Genomic DNA, 23,110 nt, shown 5'->3' with positions numbered 1-23,110 from the left:
CTGTAATTTATATAATTATCAGAGTGGAGATAGATAAAAGAAATCAAGAGTAGAAAAATATTTAAATTACAACTAGATACAAAAACATACATATAGAACCCATAGGTAGTGAATGTTCATGATCAAAAACTAAACTGGCAATAAAGTTGGTTGGTATGTTCACAGCTACAGGCCCGATACTTATTTGGGTAAACTGTACAAACCAGTAGTTAAAAACAGACTGGCATAAGGAAGATTTTGATTCTTTTTGACCAAAGAGAGAGACTAATTTTTCTGTTGTGAGAGTTTCTCACACAATGTTATTATGTCTCCTGACAAGTATTTAGTTTGGGAATTCGAGCCTGCTGTGATTTTGGCTTTGATTATTTGTTCTATGTTCATACTGTGAAAAATGTAGACTCAGAAGAACTAATGAGGCAATTTGTATACCTGCCAGCAAAAGACTTCAGTCAATATAGGTTCAGAGAGAGGCAGGGAGATGGGAATTACAGGAACCTCGATTGCCTCTTTTCTTCTTTGCAGCAGAACTTGTTTCTGCATCAGGTAGGATTTTCATGTGTGTAAGCAAATTTCTCAGGGCCAAGATTCTTTCCTCCTCTTCTAGAATTTGCTTCCCAATTGATTTGTAGCCTCAGTGGACTTCTAGAAGCTGCTGGATTCCTCAGATTAATTCCCAAAAGAGTCACAGACCATTTTGAATTATTTCACTTTTTCTTTAACACCTGCCTATCTCCACACATGCTATCCATTGTTAGAAATAATGAAAGGGGGAGGTTATTCCACCAGCAATCCCCACTTTATACACCTCAAAAGCTCCCATAGCTCCTCCTTCACCCAGCTTTGAATGGGACTCGCTCTGGTAAGCGGCCTCTAAAGACATGCACCAGATTGAACTCCATATGTAACTTAGGTGGCCAAATGCCTGTTTTACCATGGTTCATGAACCACGCTGGGGATTCGGTGGGAGAATGCCAGCTAGACACCTAGAAGGAGGCATCAGTGCACATGCGCAAAGGCAGAAACCTAGACCCCTAGGGAATCTTTAGTCTGGACGTTGAGGTACCTAAAGGGTTTGGCGAGAGTTTTGTGGATCACAGTGGAGCCAAAACTGGGACTAAAGCACCTAAACCCACCATTAATCATGACTTAACTGAGGCAAGTACAAACTTAATATGATTGTTGGTTTGGTGCCTTCACAGGACAATCTTTGCATTATTGCATAGAAACTCACATTTATTTCAAGTGCCTCTGTTTCATCCCTCACTCTACTGTGCTTCCCTGTTCCCTTCTGGATACGAAGAAATAGTGCAGCCAAAAAAAAAAAAACCCCCAACAACAACAACAAACAAACTAGTGCAAACATTCTTTCAAATAAAAACTGAATTTTCTTCAGTGTTATTCACTTCCTTTTTATACGCTTTTGCAAACATGTAAGAAAAATTGTTAGCAAGAATGTTTGTGAGGAAGTGTGTTACACAGACTCTTGCAAATGCATATTGGGATATGAATGCTCATGCAAATACTTATTCATATAGGAAATGTTTGTGTCCATTGTGAAAGCTCTGCATGGGTTTGGAGAGTCACTGAATCAGGGAGCAGAAACAATACATGTGACTTAAGTGATCAATCACAGAGCATGAATAGCAAGTACTAGAAGTGATAGTCATGGTGATCAATTCACAAGCAATCCAGAGACTGAAAAAACACTGTAAAATTCTGTTGCCAGATCATTCTGGAACAGAAAAAGCCAGCTTTGTCAGATTGTTTGCTGAAAGTAGTTTGCCCAACTCTATTACCTTCATCTTGCATCTCTTGATGTTGCCTTCCCTTGCCTCACATCCCAAAACTGAGAAGGCTATGATTGTACCCCATGCTCATGGGAGTGCTGGAACTGGGAATGCTGGCTGTTGAATGCAGCTTAATTGAAACCAAGCTACGTAAGAAGGTTGAAACTGGAGCACCTCAGAGCTAGTGATTATATTACCATAAGATTTAACAGTAACAAACAATATTAGACTTCAGAAAACAGACTCTGAAGTCATGCAAAAGGAGCAAAAGCAAATGGGAAGGAATTCTGTGATGCATGAGGGGTCTGTATTTAAGACAGAGATGAAGAGGCTGCAATCAAAATTCATTGCAGTAAAATCAAGAGTATGGCCAAAGAGCAGCAGCAACAACAAAAATCAGTGTAGATAGAGGTTAAGAGCCATATAATTTTTTTAAAATCTGGGGATGCAGGGAAAACAGAGCATTTAAAAAACTACAAAGAAAGAAGGTGATTGTGAAAGTTATTAATAAATAACAGAGGAAACATTTAAGGAACAATAAAAAAGCAAAAAGTTGCAGAAAATTGCTGAACAGTTAGAGGATGTTGGCAGAAGAAATTATTAGGCCACACAATGTATAAGACTATAATTAGGAGTTTAACTCCCATCAATGTTGCCTGACGTACATCTGTATCTAGGTAAGAAAATATGCTCCTAGATGAAGTATGGTCTTCAGTGTCCAGTGTTATTAATCTGTCAGTCTCCCCACCTCCCAAACTTCAAAAGACACTTAAGCAGAAAGTGACAAAGTCATATTTGGTCATTATAAGGTGCTATAATGTAAATGCTAAGGGCTGATCCTGCCAAGACTTGTTCACATGAGTAGTTCTATGGTAAAAAACAAAAATACTTGAGAGTCAATGTTGTTAGTAAAGGTTTGCAGAATCAGCTGATTAGGGGTGTCAACTCTAGGCTTTTTCACCTCCAAATTTCCATCTGTTTTCACCACAAGTTCAGCTCCATTAGTGCTATCTACAGGGGGAGCATCAGTGTAATGAGATGAGGAGCTGGCAGGGGGGAAGACAGGGACTGACATGGCAGCTGGGAAGAAATTCTCCAGTATTTGTTCTTTTGAAAATGGAAAAGGGGCCAGAAGGAGTTCCTGTTATGAAATCACCAGAACAAGCATGCCATCCACTTAGTGATACGGCGTTCACTCATGATACCACTGCATAAGACAGCCTGCCCGCCTGCAAAACCCCTACCCCCAATTTCATGTCTATAACGAGGAGGTTCTCTTGCACCTCCATAAGGTAGATCACTCAGGACCATTTTATGTGAATTAGACAGGAAAGATGTTTCTCTGGCCCTCCTTGGTAACTTTAATTTCTCTGCGTCTGCAACACACTGAGCTGTTATAGGAGTGCGTGACAAAGATCCCCAACTAGTCAGAAAGTGAGGAGCCCTAGGCAGTGATGAGCTGCCAAAATTTTAACAACCGGTTCCCTATAAAAAGTTCTGATTGAAGGGATGTGCCCTAGTATGTATTTTTTGTACCAACAAGGTTACTATATGTTCGTATTTTCCCAGGAGGAATTTCGGCGATTTAAGAACCAAAAAGCCTAACCTGTCTGGGAAAATACGAATGTATGTTAACCCTGCCTAAAGTTTTTTTTTAAAAAAGATGGGCCTGAACTAGAGATGAGCTCCATTTCACATGTGTGGGTCCCCACCACTTCTTGGGGGTATGCTAGCGTGACCAGATGTCCCGATTTTATAGGGACAGTCCTGATTTTGGGGTCTTTTTCTTATTTAGGCTCTTATTACCTCCCAACCTCATCCTGATTTTTCACACTTGCTGTCTTGGTCACCGTAGGGTGTTCACATGTGTAGGTCCCAGCTGCTCCCTGCCCCCTCTCATTGAAGCAGGTGTGCAGGGTTACTGCCCTGGCAACTGCAGGGCACCAGTGGACTTGGGGCCAGCTGCAGACAGGGGCGTGGGGCAGGGCTAGCTGGAGGTAGGGGGTGCAGGGCTGGCTGCGGGCAGGGCAGGGGGTGCGGAGCTGGCTGGAGACAGGAGGGTGTGGGATTGGCTGCAGGCAGGGCAGGGGGTGCGTGCGGCAGGGGTTGGCTGGATACAGGGGGTTCAGGGCTGGCTGGAGACAGGGCAGGGGGTGCAGGCGGCAGGGGTTGGCTGTGGCAGGGCAGGGAGTTCGGGGGTGGCTGCGGACAGGGCAAGGGGTGCATGTGGCAGGGGCTGGCCGCAGGCAGAGGGTGCGAGGGTGGCTGGAGATGGGCTGGCTGCAAGCAGGGGGTGCGAGGGTGGCTGGAGACTGGGGCTGATTGCGGGCAGGGCAGGGGGTGGCTGGAAATGGGCTGGCTGCGGGCAGGGCAGGGCGTGCGTGGTGCAGGGGTGGCTGGAGACAGGGGCTGGCACGAGCAGTGGGTGCCGGGGGTGCGGCAGGGGCTGGCTGCAGGCAGGGGGTGCCGGGGTGGCTGGAGGCAGGGCAGGGGGTGTGGCAGGGGCTGGCTGTGGGCAGGGCAGGCGGTGCGGGGGTGGCTGGAGGCAGGGCAGGGGCTGGCTGCTGGCAGGATGGTGGGTACTCACGGGGAGAGCAGCAGGACGCAGCCCAGGCCCAGCAGAGCAGCCGGGGTCCCACCAGGCAGCAGCGGGAGCCCCAGGGCCAGGGGAGCAGCAGCAGCAGGGCTCGTGCCCAGGGCCAGGCGGCAGCCCACATGGGTCCCATAGCGCAGCGCCCCTGGCGGCCGGAGGAGGAATTACATCACTTCCCCACCAGAGCCCATCAAAGCCTCAGCACCTTCTGCAGGGAAGCAGGTTAACAACCGGTTCTAAAACTGGTTCAAAATTTAACAACCAGTTCGGGCAAACCGGTGAGAACTGGCTCCACAGCTCACCACTGGCCCTAGGTCTGGCTTTGTCCTTCCCTTTCCTGCCCCACTCCCTTGCAGTTGTTAAGTGAGGGGCAGGGCTCCCTGCCCTGAAAATTCTTGGCCTATTCAGCTTAAATTCTCCCCAGCCACATTTGGGACTATGGCTGGAAAGATAAGGTGGGGAAGTGTGAGGCCTGACCCCTCACCAGGGCACCGGGCAGGCCAGGGTGGGCAAGCAGTGAACAGCTCCACTGAGCTGGAAGACTCAAACAGGATCCTGAACCAGTGACATTACACAGGGGCTACTCAGACTCTCAAATACAGAAGCTGTGGTGAGATTAGAGGGATTGGAATTGTCCTTCCTGCTCTCTGGGCTCCCACATGTGTGTGTCTGGTTCTCCTTGCTCTAGGCTGCTGTGATGAGTAGTCACCCTATGGTTACTCTCCTCCCAGGGGGAAGAGTGGCATCCCCTTTGAGAGGATTAGGTCAGTCAGATTTGTCCACTGTTACATATCTCACATAAGAACGGCCATACTAGGTCAGACTAATGGTCTATCTTCTCCAGTGTCTTGTCTTCCAACCGTGGCCAATGCTAGATGCTTCAGAGTGGGGCCAGAATAGGCAATTATCGAGTGACTCATCCCATCGGGGCCAGTCACAGCTTCTGGCAGTCACAGGCTTAAGGACACCCAGAGCATGGGACTGCATCCCTGACCAGTGTGCCTTGGATACCAGCAGTCCCCATCATTTCCTGGGCACATCCCCACTGCATTCTCATGATCCAGATGGGCTGTGGGTCAGCAGCAAGTATTCACCTGCAGTTGCTCTCCCACACAGTCCATGGGCATCACACCATGCACAGAGGGCCAACATGATCTCTGCCAAGCAGCAACCAGATGGCCTCTCTGCCTGTCCTCTCATTCTCCCTGCTGGGACACAGCAACCATGGATCAGAGAAGGGAGGTACAAAGGGGGCAGAAGGACCTACGCTGGTCTAAGCACCTACTCGCTGCAGGAACCTAACCCCAATTTATTAGCACCCTTAAATATGATTTTCAGTAATATTGGGCATCACACCCACCCAGATGCCCTAAGCAACCCCCCACCCCAGTTCTTCAAATTTCCCCTTAATTGGCTTCCTGCACCATGTCCTGAAATGTGGTGTGTGTGTAGATTGACATCTGCTTCTACAGAAGATGGGGAGGGGGCAGACCGAGTTCTGCTCAGGCTCAGTGCTCTGAGGAGATTTGTGCCCTGGTGTCCCACTCATGACATCACTCACCGAGGGGGAAATCAGTTATGCTTTCTTATTCAGGAAAGAACACAGATACAGAGTCACTACATTGTGTAAAAAAAAAAAAAGGCTGAAAGAATAGAGATATTTGAATATCTTAGATATTAAATGAGCTTCTCAGTTTTCTTTTAGAAAGTTTTCCCCCCTCCCTATTTTCTTTTTTGAAGAAACAGGAATAAAATATAATATTAAGTTAGTCACAAATCAACAAAACCCTGGAAATTCAATTAATACTCCTGGCACGGGGTTGTGGTTTTGTTTTGTGGGGGGTTTTTTTTTGGGGGGGGTATTTAAATTTTGGGATTTAGGTAGTGTTACACAACTAAACATTGTAATTAGGCTGTGGCACATATATTACTTCTAACACTGTTTGACAGACGTGAGCTAAGTGTTTGATTCATTGATTTCAATGGAAGTTTGTGATTTATTCCAGTTAGGACCTTGCCCCAGTGTTTTACTTGGCATCCTGTGTAAGTGTTAGTTGTTTCTTTTGCTGTGGATGGTTGGAAAGCAAATTTTAAAAGGTGGGGGGAACTCGGGAATGCTACAAGAAGATCCCTTTGTTCCATAAATTTATTTCTTTAGACAAACCTATAATATTTGTGACCAATTTTCCTTTAGATTGCTCTCAAGAGACATTCAAACCTGTGTCCACTGCTGAATTGATTCTAAGAGAAGTTCCCTGTAGTACTAGCAATTTCCATACATTTACAGCAACTTGTTTTTTTATAGGGAGCTACATGGAGACTATACTAACCTGTAAGGGGCTTTTTAGCTGATCACTGCTCTGTAAGCTTTCAAACATGCCTCTTGCTGGAAACTTCCCAAAACAAAGTGATGGGTGTTCCCAAGTTCCTGTAAGTCTGACATCTTCATTACCATAGGATTTCCAATCCGCCCTATTAAGGTAATAGGCTCTGACAGTTTTATTTTTCAAGGCTATAGCCTCATAAGCAATTAAACATCTTTGTTTATGTAAGAGCCACTTGCATACATAAGTGAATCTTGCAGCAAAGCCAACAAAAAGTGGTGATCTGCCTTGCTAGAACTGGGATGCACACAGCAGAACTATACCAATATTTTTGAAAGCAAAAATTCCACAGTCCTTATCAGTGGTGAATGGGGCATCACACACTGTGTCAGATTCAGCTCTTACAGTGTAGCCATTCTGTAAGCCACCACAAATTCCCAGCAGGTTAAACTCAGACTACATAGTAGCCTTCATGGGAGAAACTGACATGAAAGCCAGGAAGTCCACCAACTTGCTGATTTTCCATGGTCCCATCCCTTTAGGAGAGTGCATTTTGACAGACCAGGAAAGGGATAGAGCTTTGCCTTCCACACCTATGCATGTCCCAAGATGAATGAGCAAATTCCTTGATTTCAGGATTTCCAATGCCTCCACATTTCTCCCTGCCTTCCCCACAACAATAAATGTAGTAGAGTCAGCATTCTCTTTTACCTGCATAGCTCATGTCTGAAGGCAGATGGCACAGAAAGTGGTCATCCCTTCAGCCCTGCTTTATGTCCTCCCACAAACCATCTTAATCTCAGCATCCCAGCTGTGATAAATGAAGGGGGTGGGGGGGTAGCTCCCTTTGATGGACACCCAGCCAGAAAGCCAGCTGTAAAATCCCTCTTGGTAGCTGTTCTCTGCTTCCTTTACCTGTAAAGGGTTAAAAGTCCCCCAGGTAAAGAAAAGGAAGCGAGCACCTGACCAAAAGAGCCAATGGGAAGATAAAACTTTTTAAAACTGAGAAAGAAACTCTCTCTGGGCTGCAAGCAGCTTTAAACCAGGTATGATTTACCAATGCTGACTCCCCACTCTGTCACTTTGAGTACAGAAGGTGGAGGCCTGCAAGGATTTTAAAAATTAATACTTGCCACTCCAGGCTTGTATTAAACACCCAAGGTTACAGCTTCTCTCTGACTTTGGCTTGGTAAACGCTGCCACCACCCAAATGCAAAAACCCCCTTGGATCCAGGAAGGAGCACTTGGGAATTCCTCCCTGTGGGGTATCCAAGTCTTTTCACCCCCCTCCCGGGGAAGAACCGAGAAAGAAAACAAAGGAAATTAGCTGTTGCTACCAGCTAATCAAACATGCACAAACCTTTTAGGACACCAAAAATCCAATCCTGTTCTTAAAAAAGGTAAATTTTATTAAAAACAAAAAGGAAGAAAATACATCTGGAACTTAGACTTTTGCTAGATTTTAAAAGAGCAATTCCAAAAATTAAAGCACCCAAAATAGCTTTCTTGGCAGTTAGCTTAAAGGTTACAAACAAACAAAAGCATCTGGGGTTAGCACAGAGGAGTCCACAAGCCTTAAAAAAAACAACAGAAATAAACCTAATCATGTCTTTTTAGACATTCCCTAATTTTACTTACATATCTGAGGCTTCAGATAAATAGATTCAAGGTATGAACTGATAATCTACAATCATACCTGGCTTAAATCTGCTTGCAGCATTGCTGTTCCATCCCTGCAGCTCAGAGAGAACAACAGACAAAGGGAAAGTTTCTTTCCCAATTTTAAAAAGTTCTACCTTCCCATTGGCTCTTTTGATCAGGTGCCCATTTCTTTTATTTACTTGGGGGACTTTTAACCCTTTGCAGATAAAGCAAGCAGAGAACAGCTACCAAGAGGGATTTTTACAGCTAACTGGCTGGCTGGGTGTCCATCAAACGGAACTACCTCCCCCACTTCATTTATCACACTAGCCCTGTGGTAGCAGGGAGGAGCAGCAGTTCTCACAGGGATCAAGTGAAGGGAGAAAACACTATAGAGCTGCTCCATTCTTTTCATGCTTTGTACCAGAGTTCAGTTGGGCATTGGTCCCTTCCATCTGCAATCGTGGAGGGAAGCATAAAGCCCACAGGAAGTATAACAGCAGCCACCGCAGTAATTGAATACAGACTTCTGTATTAATTTTTGATAAACCTGGCCCACATTAAGTGATTGGGCCAGAAAGCGTCACACCTTTATTACAGTGTGAATGTGCCCACTCTATAGCTAGGTTTTGCCCAAAATGGTCTAGTAGAAAAGAGTGAGTTTAACAACATTTCCAGTGTTACTGTGGTTACATTCTTGATTAACAGTGAGCTTTAAGAAGGCCCAGAAGTTTGCAGATGTTAATCATAGGAACACTTGAGAGTCTGGTGCAATGCTTAATAGAATAGGAATGGCTGAAAATGAAATAAGTGATTATGATTTTCTTGCACATGATACACCAGTATAATCATTCATTAGTATGACACTGATACAGCTTCATAAGCTTGCACAATGTTTTGCAGAAGTAAACGTAAGTGGACTTTGCTGTGAAAATCATGCAAATATGTTGTACACAGAGAAGGAGTGGTCCCTGCAGACATGAAGATTTAACTAGGAAGTCAGCTCCAGGAGTAACCAGAGTTGGTAGAGCGTAAGCCACAGAAGCAAGGGCCAAGATATAAGCAGAGGCACTGTGGACATTGATGAGATATTAAGAACCATCATTTTTAACTGCTTCACATTTCTTACCCAGTATGAAGCACATTTGAACAAGGATCCAAAGATTAGCTAAACTGATGATTGTGGGAAGTCCTGATGCTGGGGAAGTCCTCAGCTGCAGTAATTAAAGGGGAACTGCTTACCAGGGCCTGAAGGGAGAGATCGCCATGAAGGGTTTCCACACATTGTGAGAATGGGATAGTGGCAAGTGGCTTCAGCAACTGCATCTCATTTTGTATGAACACTTTTGCTGTGGAAAAAATATATGTAAATATAGTCACATGTGGTAACTGATGTCATTAAGACAAACTTTATAAGAGTTTCAAATTTAAATGTTAAGCTCTATTGCCTGATCCAGAGCCCATTGAAATTAATGACAACTTCATTCACTCCTGTCAACTTCAGTGAGCTTGGGATGAGGCCTAGGGTTTCCAACTTAGGTTGGACGAATTCCTGGAGATTTCATCATGACATAATCTTTAGTTAAAGATTAATCTTTAATTCCTGGAGACTCCAGAACAATTCTGGAGGGCTGGCAACCCTAATGAGGCCCCTAGTCTTTTGCCTACAGTAGCTAAATTATTTGCTGTTTTGTGTATTATTAAGTATGCACTAAAGGGTTGGTACTGCTTAAATACATTCAAAGTAGGATTGTTCATTAGTTTCACTGCATAACGTACACAAGTCAAATCAATACAATGTTGATGCAAGATATCAAACTAAGAATCAATGGTCTAAAGTCTACTGGTATTTATTATGTGACTAGCTCAGGGAATAGAGCCACAAGATTTGCACATGAGCTTCGTTTACTAATTAGTGTCACATGCTTATCAGGAAATGGCTGAAGTAGGCAGTATTTGGATTTAAAATGTATACACCTAATGTTTTCTTTATATTAGTTAAGAATAGTCAGTATGTCATACATCAGCTTATTTGCTTTCCTTACATATCATACATTCTGACTTTATATCATTTTTCAGGAAGGGGAGATGAAGAACTGACATTTCAGGGCCAGTCAAAGAACCTACTGATAAAATGCTAATCCATATATTCCCATCTAATAAAGAGATGGAGGAAGTTATATTAAAAGGAGTATAATTTTGATTGATTAATTTGCTGGAGCCTTACATATTTCTCAAGGCTGTCACTTCGGTGTTTCCAATATGGCAGGGGAGCATGCTTTTGCCCAATTCCAAAGTCAAAAACAGTAGCATAAAAAAGGATACTACAGTATAATGTGTTTCAGTGGCAATATTAAGCTGTATATGTGAACCACACACATAATGGTAGCCTTGAATGTTTCAGACAATTTCTATTAATTGATCTCTTCAAGGAAGTCTACAATATGATAAATTGATTAAGCTATCCAATTATATCATCTCCTCTTTTCCTGAAGAAAAGACCGGTTATATTAACTTTTCCAGATGGGTAAATGAAGGAAGTTCTTTGCTTTCAGTATTATTACATATTTAGATATTAAGCTTCTGATTCTGGTACAATTATTCAATGAATGAATTGTAGAATTACCACTCAACAGGAGTTTGCATAACAGGGTCCTGAAGCGATTGGCTGATTCCATGCTCATGATATTTGTCACTGAAAAATCCCTCCTATTCAGGATTAAACATTTCTCATGTGCTCTGTTAAGAGTAAAATTCAGATCTGTGGCAAAGTAGGTACCTAGAGCAGTATTTGGCTATCCTCTGAACTGCATTTCAGTAATGTCCTTTGCAAGCATCCTATATAATCTGGGGTCTTGAAATAAATAGTTATGAAACCAAACACCACCAGGATATTGTGTGATCAAAGTGTTTAAACCAGTCTTTTGTACAAGTTTTGTAGGCTACAGTTCCCTTATAGCAAACTGTTATTTGATTAGATTGAGCTCAGCTTGGTGCTCCAAGCTCTCATATGTTTCCAAGAATGCCTAATCTTATGGCTTTTTGACTCAGCTAAAACTAGGAAGTACTAGAAGTCTCATGGGAGCCTGTTCTCACGACATCCCTACCTGGATTTCTAGGTTCAAATAAGTTCTTAAATTTATGTTCTTAAATTACACCAGCGCCCCGATTTTGAATGGGGAACTATTGTGTTGGGTGCAGCAAGAACAAAACTGAGTTATTACCAGTTCCAGCATGATCTCTTTAGACAGTTTCAGTCTCCTTGCAGTCAGAGACCTAAACAAGGGAAACAGGCTCAGAGAATGTATGAATCTGTATTGCCATCACATGTATCATGCTTCACAAGGAAAGAATATTGGCAAAATTTTAGACTGGTATATACGGGGAAATCTTTACTGAAATCAATGGAGGAGATTCCTTTTACACTAGAAGAGAGTTTAGCCCAAAATATACAACACTATACAAAAGATTACATATCATGCTGAATTATGAAAAGCCCTCACTATATTATGTTCTTTATTTCCAAATTTATATTGCTCTAATTGAAACAAGTCAGAGTTAGGGAAGGAGTTACTTCTGGAGGTTATTCACCAGTTTTTGGAAAGATTGCAAATGAGTTGCAAAGTTTATGACTTAAAGTGCCTTTCAAAGCTGTGCAGCCTACAAATCCATAATAACAAATAAAGACTTACATTTGTGTAGTACATTTCAACCCAAGGGGTCATAAATGCCTTCACTAGCTTTACATGTATAGGAAACATTTCACTTGCCACTGAAATGCAAATATCGCCCAGGTGGAATGTGGCAGCTGTCTAGGCATGTAAACCAACACTATCTATTGGTTAATGACAGAATGTGAATACCAACATAATTCCCTCTGATTCCAGTGAGGTAAGGTAGGCAAGAATTTAATTACAATTTGGGTAGGACACTATAACAAATATCCATACTAGAATAGGGGAAGGGTGTCTCATAATTTAGGATTTATCCTGCCCCACTGAAGTCAATGGAAATTTTGCCATTGTTTTCAACTGGAGCAAGATCAGATCCTTAATTGCCACAAGTGATCAAGATCTTGGTTCTGTCATGTCTAAAATCTGGTACCTTTAGCAGTACAGTGCCTCTAGTCCCAGCTGAAGACTGACTACAAAGGAGCAGTACCACCTGCTTATTCACCAACATTACTTCAATCTGAGAACTAACCAAATGTGATCTTGCTTAGCTTCTAGCAACTGTGAGATCAGTGTCCAAGAAGGTATGGCTGATAAACATGGATATGGAGGGAAGATACAATGCAATACTCAGCCCAAGTCATCCTTGTAGCACCTAACTTTTAAGTACCCTGCCACCAAGTGGAATTCACAAACCTAATATAAATGATTTAAAAAGGGATTCCCAGAAATCAGCAAGTTGCATGGGGAGCTGCCTAGGCTAGCCAGTAAGAAATGCCATGAAGAGGGGTGAGGCATAGGGGAGCATCGTATTCATGGAACTTGAGTCATAGGGCTCATGTTCCCTGGAGGGACTCTTATCGACAGGATGCCAGGAAAACAGGGAATCCCGAGAGTTAAGCTGGAATTGGAAGTAATTCATACAGACAGAGCAGAACACAGGGTTCAATAAAGTACCACTTGTTCAACTTGACCTGCCTTCAGCTTCACTCTTTGCAACGCAAACATGGTGGCAGCATCTGAGCTGTGAGTTATCTGCAGTGCAGCAGATGGCAGTGTGAGCCAGGGAACTTGGTGTGAAGCCCCCTGGAGTTTGCAGACACAAACCCAGCCCAGCGATGGACCCAGAGGAAGGAGTTCAAGCTGTACACAGCCATGGCCATGCAGGAGGCAGATAATGACAACAGGAGGAAAGTAAAGGCTGAGAGGGCTGCAGCACTCTGAAGCTCACCACTGCCCCATGCCTCTCAGCAGTCCTAGCAGCCCTGGGAACCTATTGCTCCCCAAAGCAGAATGAAACTGGAATGGCACAAGGTTCCTCCCCCCACTTTAAAAAAAAAAAAACACACCACACACACTAGAGACCAAACCAAAAGCTCACCACATGCAGTTTTGGGGACTTGACAGGCTCTGTGATTTGGGACAGAATACTCTGTGACACTTGGAATCACCACCTACTCTGGCAAGGTGACCTCACATTAGACAGATACTTAGACATGGGGCAAACAGCAGAAACCTCAGTAGGAAAGATGCAAGTCTGGAGGAGGCACAACGCTCCCAGAAGTACATGCAGAGAGACAACAGCAAGAGCAAGCAGGTGGCCAGGGTCCCATATCCATAATTAGATGGATTTACTGTGGGAGACAGCAGGTAAAGAAGAAGTGCCTTGTACTATGACAGCATTGCAAGGAATGTGGCAAGTTGAACCATTTGAGCAGTAATGTAAAATGCATCCGATGAAGTGAGCTGTAGCTCACGAAAGCTTATGCTCTAATAAATTTGTTAGTCTCTCAGGTGCCACCGGTACTCCTTTTCCATTTGAGCAGTGTGTGTAAAAGCAGAGGAAGGTCTCCAAAAGATTCAGTCAGACTTATATAAGAGGGAGATTGCACAGACAGTGGCAGTGACATTATGACTCTCTCCTTGAGTCATAGGATATCGGGTACAGGCTGTTGGAACAGGAAAGCAACAAGGGAGAATACCAATCTTTGTGCATGCATCAGCCTTAGTAGGGAAATGGCCTGTGTGATTTCAGCTGGATAGCAGGGCCTCCTGCAATATAATTCTTCCAGGGGAATTGGACTTGAACATGCCCAGTGTTAGCAGCAGGCACAAACTAATGTACATTGAGAGCATAATGCCACCCATAGGAAAATGTGACCTCTTAGTAATTAACCCCCCCCCCCAAAAAGAAGGTAATCAACTAAAGTTTGTTGGTGGTGGATGGTTAGCATCACAAACCCTGCTTGGGGAATACAGCCATATGAGCCATGGATCTGATCACCGTACAGCATCAGAATTTTATAGCTGCAGTCCAAGCAGCAAGAAGGGGGAGTCCCATGGACAATGGGGACAATTTTAAAAGCGTATGGGAATGTTTTCAAATGTGATAGGTGCCTCAAAGGAAAGCTGTGACTGGAAGTAGACCCTACAGTGGAACATGTGTTTTTAATCACAAAGGAAAATTAAAGTGGCACAATGTAATCCAGTACAGAAGAAGCTTGAAAGTCTGCAATTTACAAGTATCATAGCACCTGTAGAGGCCAGTTCAGCTTGGGTAAGCAGCATGAGGGTGGTACAGAAGCCATCAGGCAAAAATTACACATCTGAATAGCCCCAAAGCCACTGAAGTGCTCATTGAAATGATGCCACTATGCACTGCCCACAATTGAATACATCTTGCCAGAACTCTCCAAAGCCAGAATCTTTATGGTCATTGATGTGAAGAATGGGTTTTGGCACACAAGCCTGATTAGAGAATCCAGCAAGCGGACAACCTTTGCAACATGCAGATGTCTGCAGAAGCCAATGGGCATGACTCCATGACTGGAGGCGTTCCAGAGAAGACTCACCCAAGCACTGGAAGGACTGGGTGGGGTGAAAATAATTGCAATGATAGCCTCATTGTAGGTGAAGGAAGAAATAATACAGAAGCTGAACAAGAGCATGACAGAAAGCTATAAGCTTTTCTACAGCGATCCAGAGATAAGACTATAAACTCAGTCCAGAAAAGTGTGGTTCAGACACTATAAGCTGACATACACTAGACATCTGCTCACTGCAGAGGGACTGAAAGCAGATCCTGAACAAGATCAAGGCAGTCAGAGACATGCCAGTGGACGTGAAAGGGATATAGTGTTTCATAAGAATACCTTTTCTGTCCAAATTCTGTCCACATCTGGCTGCAGTAGGAACTCCTGCATCAGCTCACAAGGCAGGATGTTGAGTGGGACTGGGCAGGTCCCCAACAGCAGCTATTTGATATGCTAGAATTAAAGATAATGGTTATCCCTGTCCTGAAGTACCACCAGTCAGGAGAGCCACTAACACTCCAGAGTGATGCAACTGAGAAAGGAATGGATACAGCTCTTCTGCAGGAGAAGCCTGCCAACAGAACCCTATCAGACAAAACAGAAAGAGAGCTTCTGGCTGAAGTATCTGTAGTTGAGCGATTCCATCAGTACACCTATGGGCACACAGTAATAGTGCAATCAGAGTAGAATCCCCTAGAGACAATCATGGTAAAGCCCCTTCTTAATGGTGGAAAGAGATGTCAGCCTCCTGCACTACCATGTGGAGATCAGATATTGTGAAGGATTATTGGTATTAGCTGACACTCCAAGCAGGGCAAATATACCCAATACAGCAAGTTGGGGGAAGGGTGATCAGAACACACAGTGCAGCATATTAATGGATTCAATCTCCCAGGTCTCCAGCAGAGCTGGTGGAAATCAAAGGGGCTACAGAAAAGAACATCCAACTACAGGCAGGTTTCAGAGTAGCAGCCGTGTTAGTCTGTATTCGCAAAAAGAAAAGGAGTACTTGTGGCACCTTAGAGACTAACAAATTTATTTGAGCATAAGCTTTCGTGAGCCACAGCTCACTTCGCTCACGAAAGCGTATGCTCAAATAAATTTGTTAGTCTCTAAGGTGCCACAAGTACTCCTTTTCTTTTTGCAACTACAGGCAGTGAAGAGAGTGATACTAACAGGGTGGCCAGAAGACATATGTCAAGTACCAATAGGAGCAGAACCATACTTGCAAGTTAAAAATGAGCCGAGTGTATAGAATGGAATCATTTTGAGGACAGAGAGCTGTTGCTGCCATTTCATTACAGAAGGATATGATGCAACAAATACATGCCTCACACCCGGGCACTAACAGTTGTCTTAGAGTGGCTTGAGAGTGAGTTTACTGACCCAGAACCAACACAATTCTGATCCTTGATGGCTGGTCATCATAATCGCCAGCAAAGACTATTACCAGCATTTGCTGTCTACCCAACCATGGGAAATGATGGGATCAAACTTGTTTACCTTCAAGAAAAAGCAGTACTTGATTACAGTGGATTATTATCCAAATTTTGGGGAGGTTGATGCCCTGCCTGATACAAAAAGCAAGGCAGTGATTGGCAAACTGAAGGATATCAATCCAAGTATCTCATCCTTAATAAAGCTGTTCCTAATTTGACTTGTATAGTTCTGTCATTTAAAAAGTCCCTTATCTACCAAAAGATTCTCCCTTTTATTCAATTTTGGCTAGTTTGTATTGGAAGCCTTCCCTCCATATCATGTCATATGCTTTTCCAATGTTCAGAAAGACTTATTATGAAGTCTCACTATAAGGTCCACTGTGCATCTTCCTTTTCTGGGACCACTTCATATCTCAGTTATATCATTTTTTCCCCCCTCAAGATTTCCACTAGCCTTACATTTATAATTTTTTCCCATGATTCTCCCCACACATGATGTGAGAACAATAGGCTTATTAGTATCAGGTTTTGTATGCACCTTGCCTGTTTTCCCAATTGGCATCACCAATGATTCTTTCCATTCTATTGGCTGAAGTCCTTTCCCCCCATATATCATAATATAACCACAACAAAATATTTAGACTCCCTTCTGACAAGTGTTTAAATATTTCATTACTTATATTATCTTTACCTAGAGCTGTATTTTTCTTTTTTCTAATGCCTGCAATAAGCTCCTGCACACTAAATTTTTTGTTTAATACCTCAGAATATTCTCTCCAGCCATTTAATAGTTCAGTTTTCCTTGAACCCTTTTTCCTTGTAAAACATTGTTTTGATTCATATCACTGGTGACCTTTTGGGATTATTTTGCTAAAAGGTCTGCCTTTCCTAAATTAGAGATCTCAGCTTCACAGTATACAATAAGAGCAGTGACACAGGGTCCACTCACTGCAGGTAGTGCCTCCCCCTAATCATCCCAGTGATTAGCTCTGGCCACGCATTGCACCCTCCTCTGGCAGGGTCTTCACCCATCCTGTCTCACCCTGAAACCTCTCTCACGCCAAGAACTGCAGCCGCCTCCTCCTCCTCTTTGTGACTTGGCCCTCTGACTGGGTCACTACATGGTTTCCTCTTCTGGGGGGTTACCCAAAGTCCTTACACACAAACTCCCAGGCAATCTTCTCCAGCACTGCCACTTCCCCAATGGCTAGAAGGAAAACTTGGGCACGCATTACTCCAGGTTCCAGTTCAGGGACCCTACATATGCAACTGTGGTCTGCTTTCCCTCAGCCTGTTTTTCCTTCCCTAGACTCCTTCCTACAGCTTAAGGTTTCCTCCTTTCCTTGGCTGTACCAGCTCAAACTCCCACCTCTTCACAAGTAACTGGGGGCTACTCTCTATATCCCCAACATATCTCCCTTCTCCCACAAAGTGATTGCACATTACTTCCCCTCAGCCACCTTCTGCTGTCTGCTCCCTGGCTTTATAAACCCAGTCTAGCTCCTCCCCCAGCTGGGCTTCATCAGCTAATTAGGCCTTAGCATGCTTTGGCCTTCCTCCAGCACAGCCAATCAGTTAATTGGCCTAATTTACTCCCTCCAGCCTCAGCCCATCACACAAGGTATACATTTACTTAGAATTCATTTAGAATTTGAATTTGCTTATATATTTCTGAAAGCTTTGAAACTTTGTTCAATTTCCAACAGAAATTTCTCCAACTCTCTTTTTTTTGGTCTTTTTCATAATACTTTGTGCCATGCCCTACATCTTTTATAATTATTCAATCTCTACTATTCATCATGTGTTTTGCTTGCTTGTATGCCTTTTTTCTTTCCTTGATTGGTAATTTGCAATCCTCATTCCACCAGGGAACCAGATTTCTAAATTGGGGGCAATTTGATGTTTTGTAGATGGCCAGATCAGCTGCTGCTATAATTATTTTTGTTATTTTGTCATAGAATTCTCCTAGGTTGTCACTTGTATAGTTACTACATAAATATTCATCACATTTCATTCTGAAAAAGCCCTAATCAGCTTTTCAAAAATTCCTGCTAGGAATTTTGTGTTTTTGACATTTCCTTAGTCTTGGTACTCAATAACCATAGGGAAGTGATCACTTCCCTTTCCATCTTCTTGATGAATTTCCCAGTTCCATTGATTATCTGTATTATTTGTTACAATTTCCAAATCCAAAATAGAAAAAGATGCATCCATTGAATAAAATCTAGTAGGTGCTCCTATTTTCAATGGTACCGAGTTATGCATATCAATAAATTGTTCTAAGCATTTAGCATTTGCGACAATTTCTTACTTCCCCATAGTTCATTTTGACTACTTAAGTCTCCTCAAATTTTGAATGGGTTTTAATATTAACTAGTTTTTCTAATGCTAAAATAACTAATTTTGACATGGATTTTAAACATTATAAATCTGTATATGTGTTTTTGTTCTGCATGGGAATCTAAATAGCATTATTTTCAAAATTTAGTTTTTGCACATCCATTTTGACATAATTCCCTGTTTTATAAATCCCTCTGTACATCAGAACAACACCCTGCAAAATCCTCATATTCATCATTCATATCTGATTATGATAGGTCATACAAAGCATGACATGCAAGATATCAAATGAAAAGTCATGTTCTGCTGAAACCCATTGTTCTCTCAAAATATGTATATCATTAGTGTGTATGAAGTTATGAGATTTTGCTGTATGGTTGTTATTGAAATAGGTTGCAAATGTGGGAGCCATCCATTGCTAATTCACCAGCGACAATAAAGGAGGTGATCCACACCCAGGCGAGCATTAAAGGACCATTAATCAGCAGGGGAGCTGTAAACAAGGGATTTACAATTCTGTAAGAGAAGCACCAGACAATGGGGATAGCTCAACTTTGTGACTCAGCAAAGCCCACCAGATATGCCTGGGCTAATTTCTTTCCAGGAACATGGACTAAGAATATAAAATAAGGGACAGTGGCATCATGAGGGCGCCTTCTCCTCCCCTACCTATGCTGAAAGCAACAAGAACACTGGGAAGACAAAGATTTGAACTGAGGAGACTGGTCCCAGGCTTAAAGGAAAGGCCTGTAAATTAAGAACTGTAACCTACCTGCAACATCCCGTGGGGTGAGGTGAGAAAAACTGCTTGATCCAAATACTGCCTAGTCCAATAAGATTCAGGATTTAGACTACGCACTTACCTTTTATTTTCTATGGTAACTATCTCTGACCTTTGTGCCTACTACTTGTAATCACTTAAATCTTTTTTTCCCTGTAGTTAATAAATCTGTCTTACATTTTACCTAAAACAGTGTGTTTTGGTTGAAGTGCTTGGGAAATCTCAACTCAAGTTACAAGGGCTAGTGTGTCTCCTCTCTGCATGGAGGTGGGGTGGACTAGGCAATAAACTTACTCTGGTCAAGATTCTGATCAGGGCAAGAGGGTAAAATTCTGAGGTGCAAGGCTGGGGACTTGGGAGATTTGCTGATGCCTTTCTCTGTGTGTTTTGCAAATGGCTCTGGGAGCATTCATGCAATCTAGCTGGGTGTGGGACCCCACAAGCTGTTGTACTAAGTGATAACAGTGCCAGGAGGGGTTTGCTGCTTCTCACTAGCAAAGCATTGTGAAAGAGAGCCCATGCTGGAGAGTTAAGGGGGCACTGCAGTATCCCACTTCCAGATTGCACCCCAGGTATCCTGTCACACCCTCCTTCTCCGGTAGCCTCTTGATCCCTCTGAAATATATCATATCCCAATAGATTTTTTTTTTACACTTATTAGCCAAGTTTCTTGCATACATATTACATCAAGCTTTTCTCCCATTTCAAAGATGAGCTTTCTTAAATGCCTATCCAGGTGTTATTAAACTATGAACATTCCACCTAAGACGATGTGATTTAAGAAGTATCAGTGCCTTCCTTTAAAATCACATGAATGTGGTCTATCAAGAGGTTGTCTATCTTTAGATATTTTTCTGCTGCTTTTGCTGTCATTTTAATCCTTTCAGTTCCCCCCGCATCTGCAAAGTGCAGTTAATTACTTCTATAGTGAATACTATAAATATCTCTTTACTTACAAGAAATTTATTCTTCGCATAGTCTTCTCCCTGACCGGAGATGGGTTCCGCTGCCCCTGTACATCTTTTCTTTTACTCAGGTATTTTTCTTTTTCTATTTTCTGCAGTGGGCACCTTTTGGTAGTCTCCACCTATGATCCTTTTTGAATGATCATTTTTTCCCCTCTAGCTCATTCTGCTACTGCACATATTTTATATGCTTTACTGTACTTTCCCCTGCAATTAGATTCTGTTCCTTTTACACCATTCTCATACGAGTGATTTCCTCCACATTTATTACACCTCATTGTTCCCTTTCAAATGGCTGCTGCATGTCCAAAGCTTTGACAATTATAACAACTCCTCGGGGAGGAGGAATATATGGTTTAACCCAGAGAGACTGATACCCCATTTGGATCCTATCTGGAAGTGTCCCACCTTTAAAGTATCGTGTGTATAGCTGTAGAGCACCAATTTTCTCCCTCTCTTACTAAGGAGCCATTCAACAAATAATACTTTCTTCACCTATACTCTCTTTTTAAAATTATCGTCAGTCAGTCCCAGCAGCGCTCCATACATTACCCCTCTTGCTTCTAGCAGGATTTTAGGCAGTTGGCAAGTAACTTTCATTTTCCCTAAGGTTATGGTTTTAAGAAGTTTTTCAGCTTGCTCCTTAGATGTATAAACTACCAACAGATCTCCACTCTGCATTCTTTAAAAACTCTTTGTATGTCACCAACACTTCACTTTATCCATTCTCCATTTTCATGGAGTTAACATCTATTTTCACATCTTCTATCTCTGATCTGACAATTATGAAATGTTAACTTTTATCCTGTTGGTGTTTTTCATTTCTGTATATTCCTTCTTTAAATCCTGATCTAGCTAGTCTTGTTTTCTTTTTCCTGATCTGAGACCATTCCTCATCTTCTTTTTCTTCTTCTTCATGGTCCACAGCAACTTTCTCTTCCTCCCCACCTCCATCTCACTTTCAGTGTTCAGCCTCATTTCAGCCAGGGACAAGTGCCAGGTGCAGCACCCACTCAGCCTGCTCCTGCAGCCCACCCTCACTGTCTTCAACCAGATATCAGCACTCAGCCTGACTCAAACCTCAGCTCAGCTAGCCCCCTCCCCACATAACTCAGCCTCTGCTCCCAGCCAGATCACATCCATATTTTACCAGTATTTTACACAGTTTGTTTTTAGAGTGCTAGACCCAGACTCCTCCCACTCCCAGCAGCCTCTGAGTGGATTAGTGGTTAATTACAGACAATTAGACCACACCTAGTTCTAATATCCTGGAGGTAGTCTGCTACTTACTGCTGCTTTTCAGACAAGTTGTGGAGGGATTAGGGTGTTCTTCCTCCTACACAGTGACAATTTACTCTGTCATGACTTTATCTGCTTAAGAGTAAAATCTGGAAAATATAACTGATCCAAGAATTCTCTTCATGCTTCATTTACTTTGTATTTTGTTTCCTTTCATTATATCAAGTATCTACTCACTTGTTGTTCATTACTGACCTGTATGTATACAGCAGGTGTCACAGAGCCCTGTTCAAATTACCCATTAGCTTAATGAGATTCTTTGCTTTAAAGACATACTAGCAAATAACACTTTTCTTGCTGAGTCCTTACTAGCCAAGTGCTCTCATTTGAAGGCAGCTTTAGCCATGGCTGGGTTGCCTTATAAAATAAGGATGCCCCAAATCAGAGAGGATGAAAAAAACAGAAGTATATTTATCCTTCCCCCCCGATTGGAAAATAATTAGAAAATCCATCATACACACATTCACACCCGGCAAAAAGAGTTCTAAAAGAGTCACGAAAAGACCTTTTTTCTCCCTCTAGTGAGCTGCTTAATACCCAAGTCTGGCTTTCAATCCCCCTTTCCAGAGCTAGCTTCCCAAGGTACCTGTTTTATCTGCTTTCTGAGTCTCAGTTGATTACCCATTTGGCAATTTGCTGCACATGTGCCTTAAGCTGAACTTTATTAATTCAATTTTTCTTAAAGAGACTACTCATCCTTGAAGTTAAACATACATGCAAGTGTCTTCAGGAATAGAGCCTTAGTTTGTACTTAGGTTTTCTGGACCCTAACTGGAAGAGGATTCCCATTTGCACCTCCCGGTCCGATATTCCTTCTCCGAACAAAACAAGTGTGATTGTCACAGGATCTATACTCATGCCTATATTCTGCTTTTTGTCTTGTCCAAAAGTTTGTATTGAAGACCAGTCGAAGGATGAATAATGTTTGGTTTTTCAATGAGGAAGAACACAGCTGTTTGTTAGGGGTTGGTGTCTGATCTAAATGTATTCTCATTTAACTTGTAATTATTATTGTTGTGTATTGTACCTGAATTCATTTATTTGTAATTACTCTTGTTAAATCTGTATGGTACTTAAGTATCAGGATTTCCCTGAAATACATGCTAATAAGTTCAGCAGCAAACTCATTCTTGATTATACAGTATCTCCTTTACCCCTCATTAGCACTTCCTCAAAAAATAAACAACCTTTCCTGTTTCTGCTACAGAGCTAAAACTTAATAATTGTAATTACTAGATGTCTTTGTTTTAAATTTTTTATTTATTTACTTGTTTGTTTATTCTTGTTCAATTAGAGTCTCAGTCACAGTTGATCACCCCTGTGAAGACTTGGGAAATTCACATTCAAAACTAAAACCAATCTAATTTCACAATAATTAAACATAAACACCATAGCTGAGTTGCTCTCATCAGGATTGGCCTTAAGGAAAATAGCACCCTGGGCAAACTTGTATTTTG

At 42.4% G+C, this 23,110-nt stretch overlaps 1 long non-coding RNA gene across 1 annotated transcript in view; it reads right to left on the bottom strand.

Moving 5' to 3' along the window:
• LOC122457695 overlaps positions 1 to 19,347 on the bottom strand; it is a 29,281-nt gene extending 9,934 nt beyond the window's left edge. The window contains exons 1-2 of the long non-coding RNA XR_006277369.1: positions 19,223 to 19,347; positions 641 to 652 (exon numbers count right to left, since the gene is read on the bottom strand). This is a non-coding gene — a long non-coding RNA (uncharacterized LOC122457695). The remainder of the gene's footprint in view (positions 1 to 640; positions 653 to 19,222) is intronic.
• Between the last annotated feature and the right edge of the window lie 3,763 nt (positions 19,348 to 23,110).

The sequence above is a fragment of the Dermochelys coriacea genome, chromosome 1 (assembly GCF_009764565.3).
Source record: "Dermochelys coriacea isolate rDerCor1 chromosome 1, rDerCor1.pri.v4, whole genome shotgun sequence".
Classification (NCBI taxonomy): Eukaryota; Metazoa; Chordata; order Testudines; family Dermochelyidae; genus Dermochelys; species Dermochelys coriacea.
This window is presented reverse-complemented; position numbering and strand designations above follow the sequence as displayed.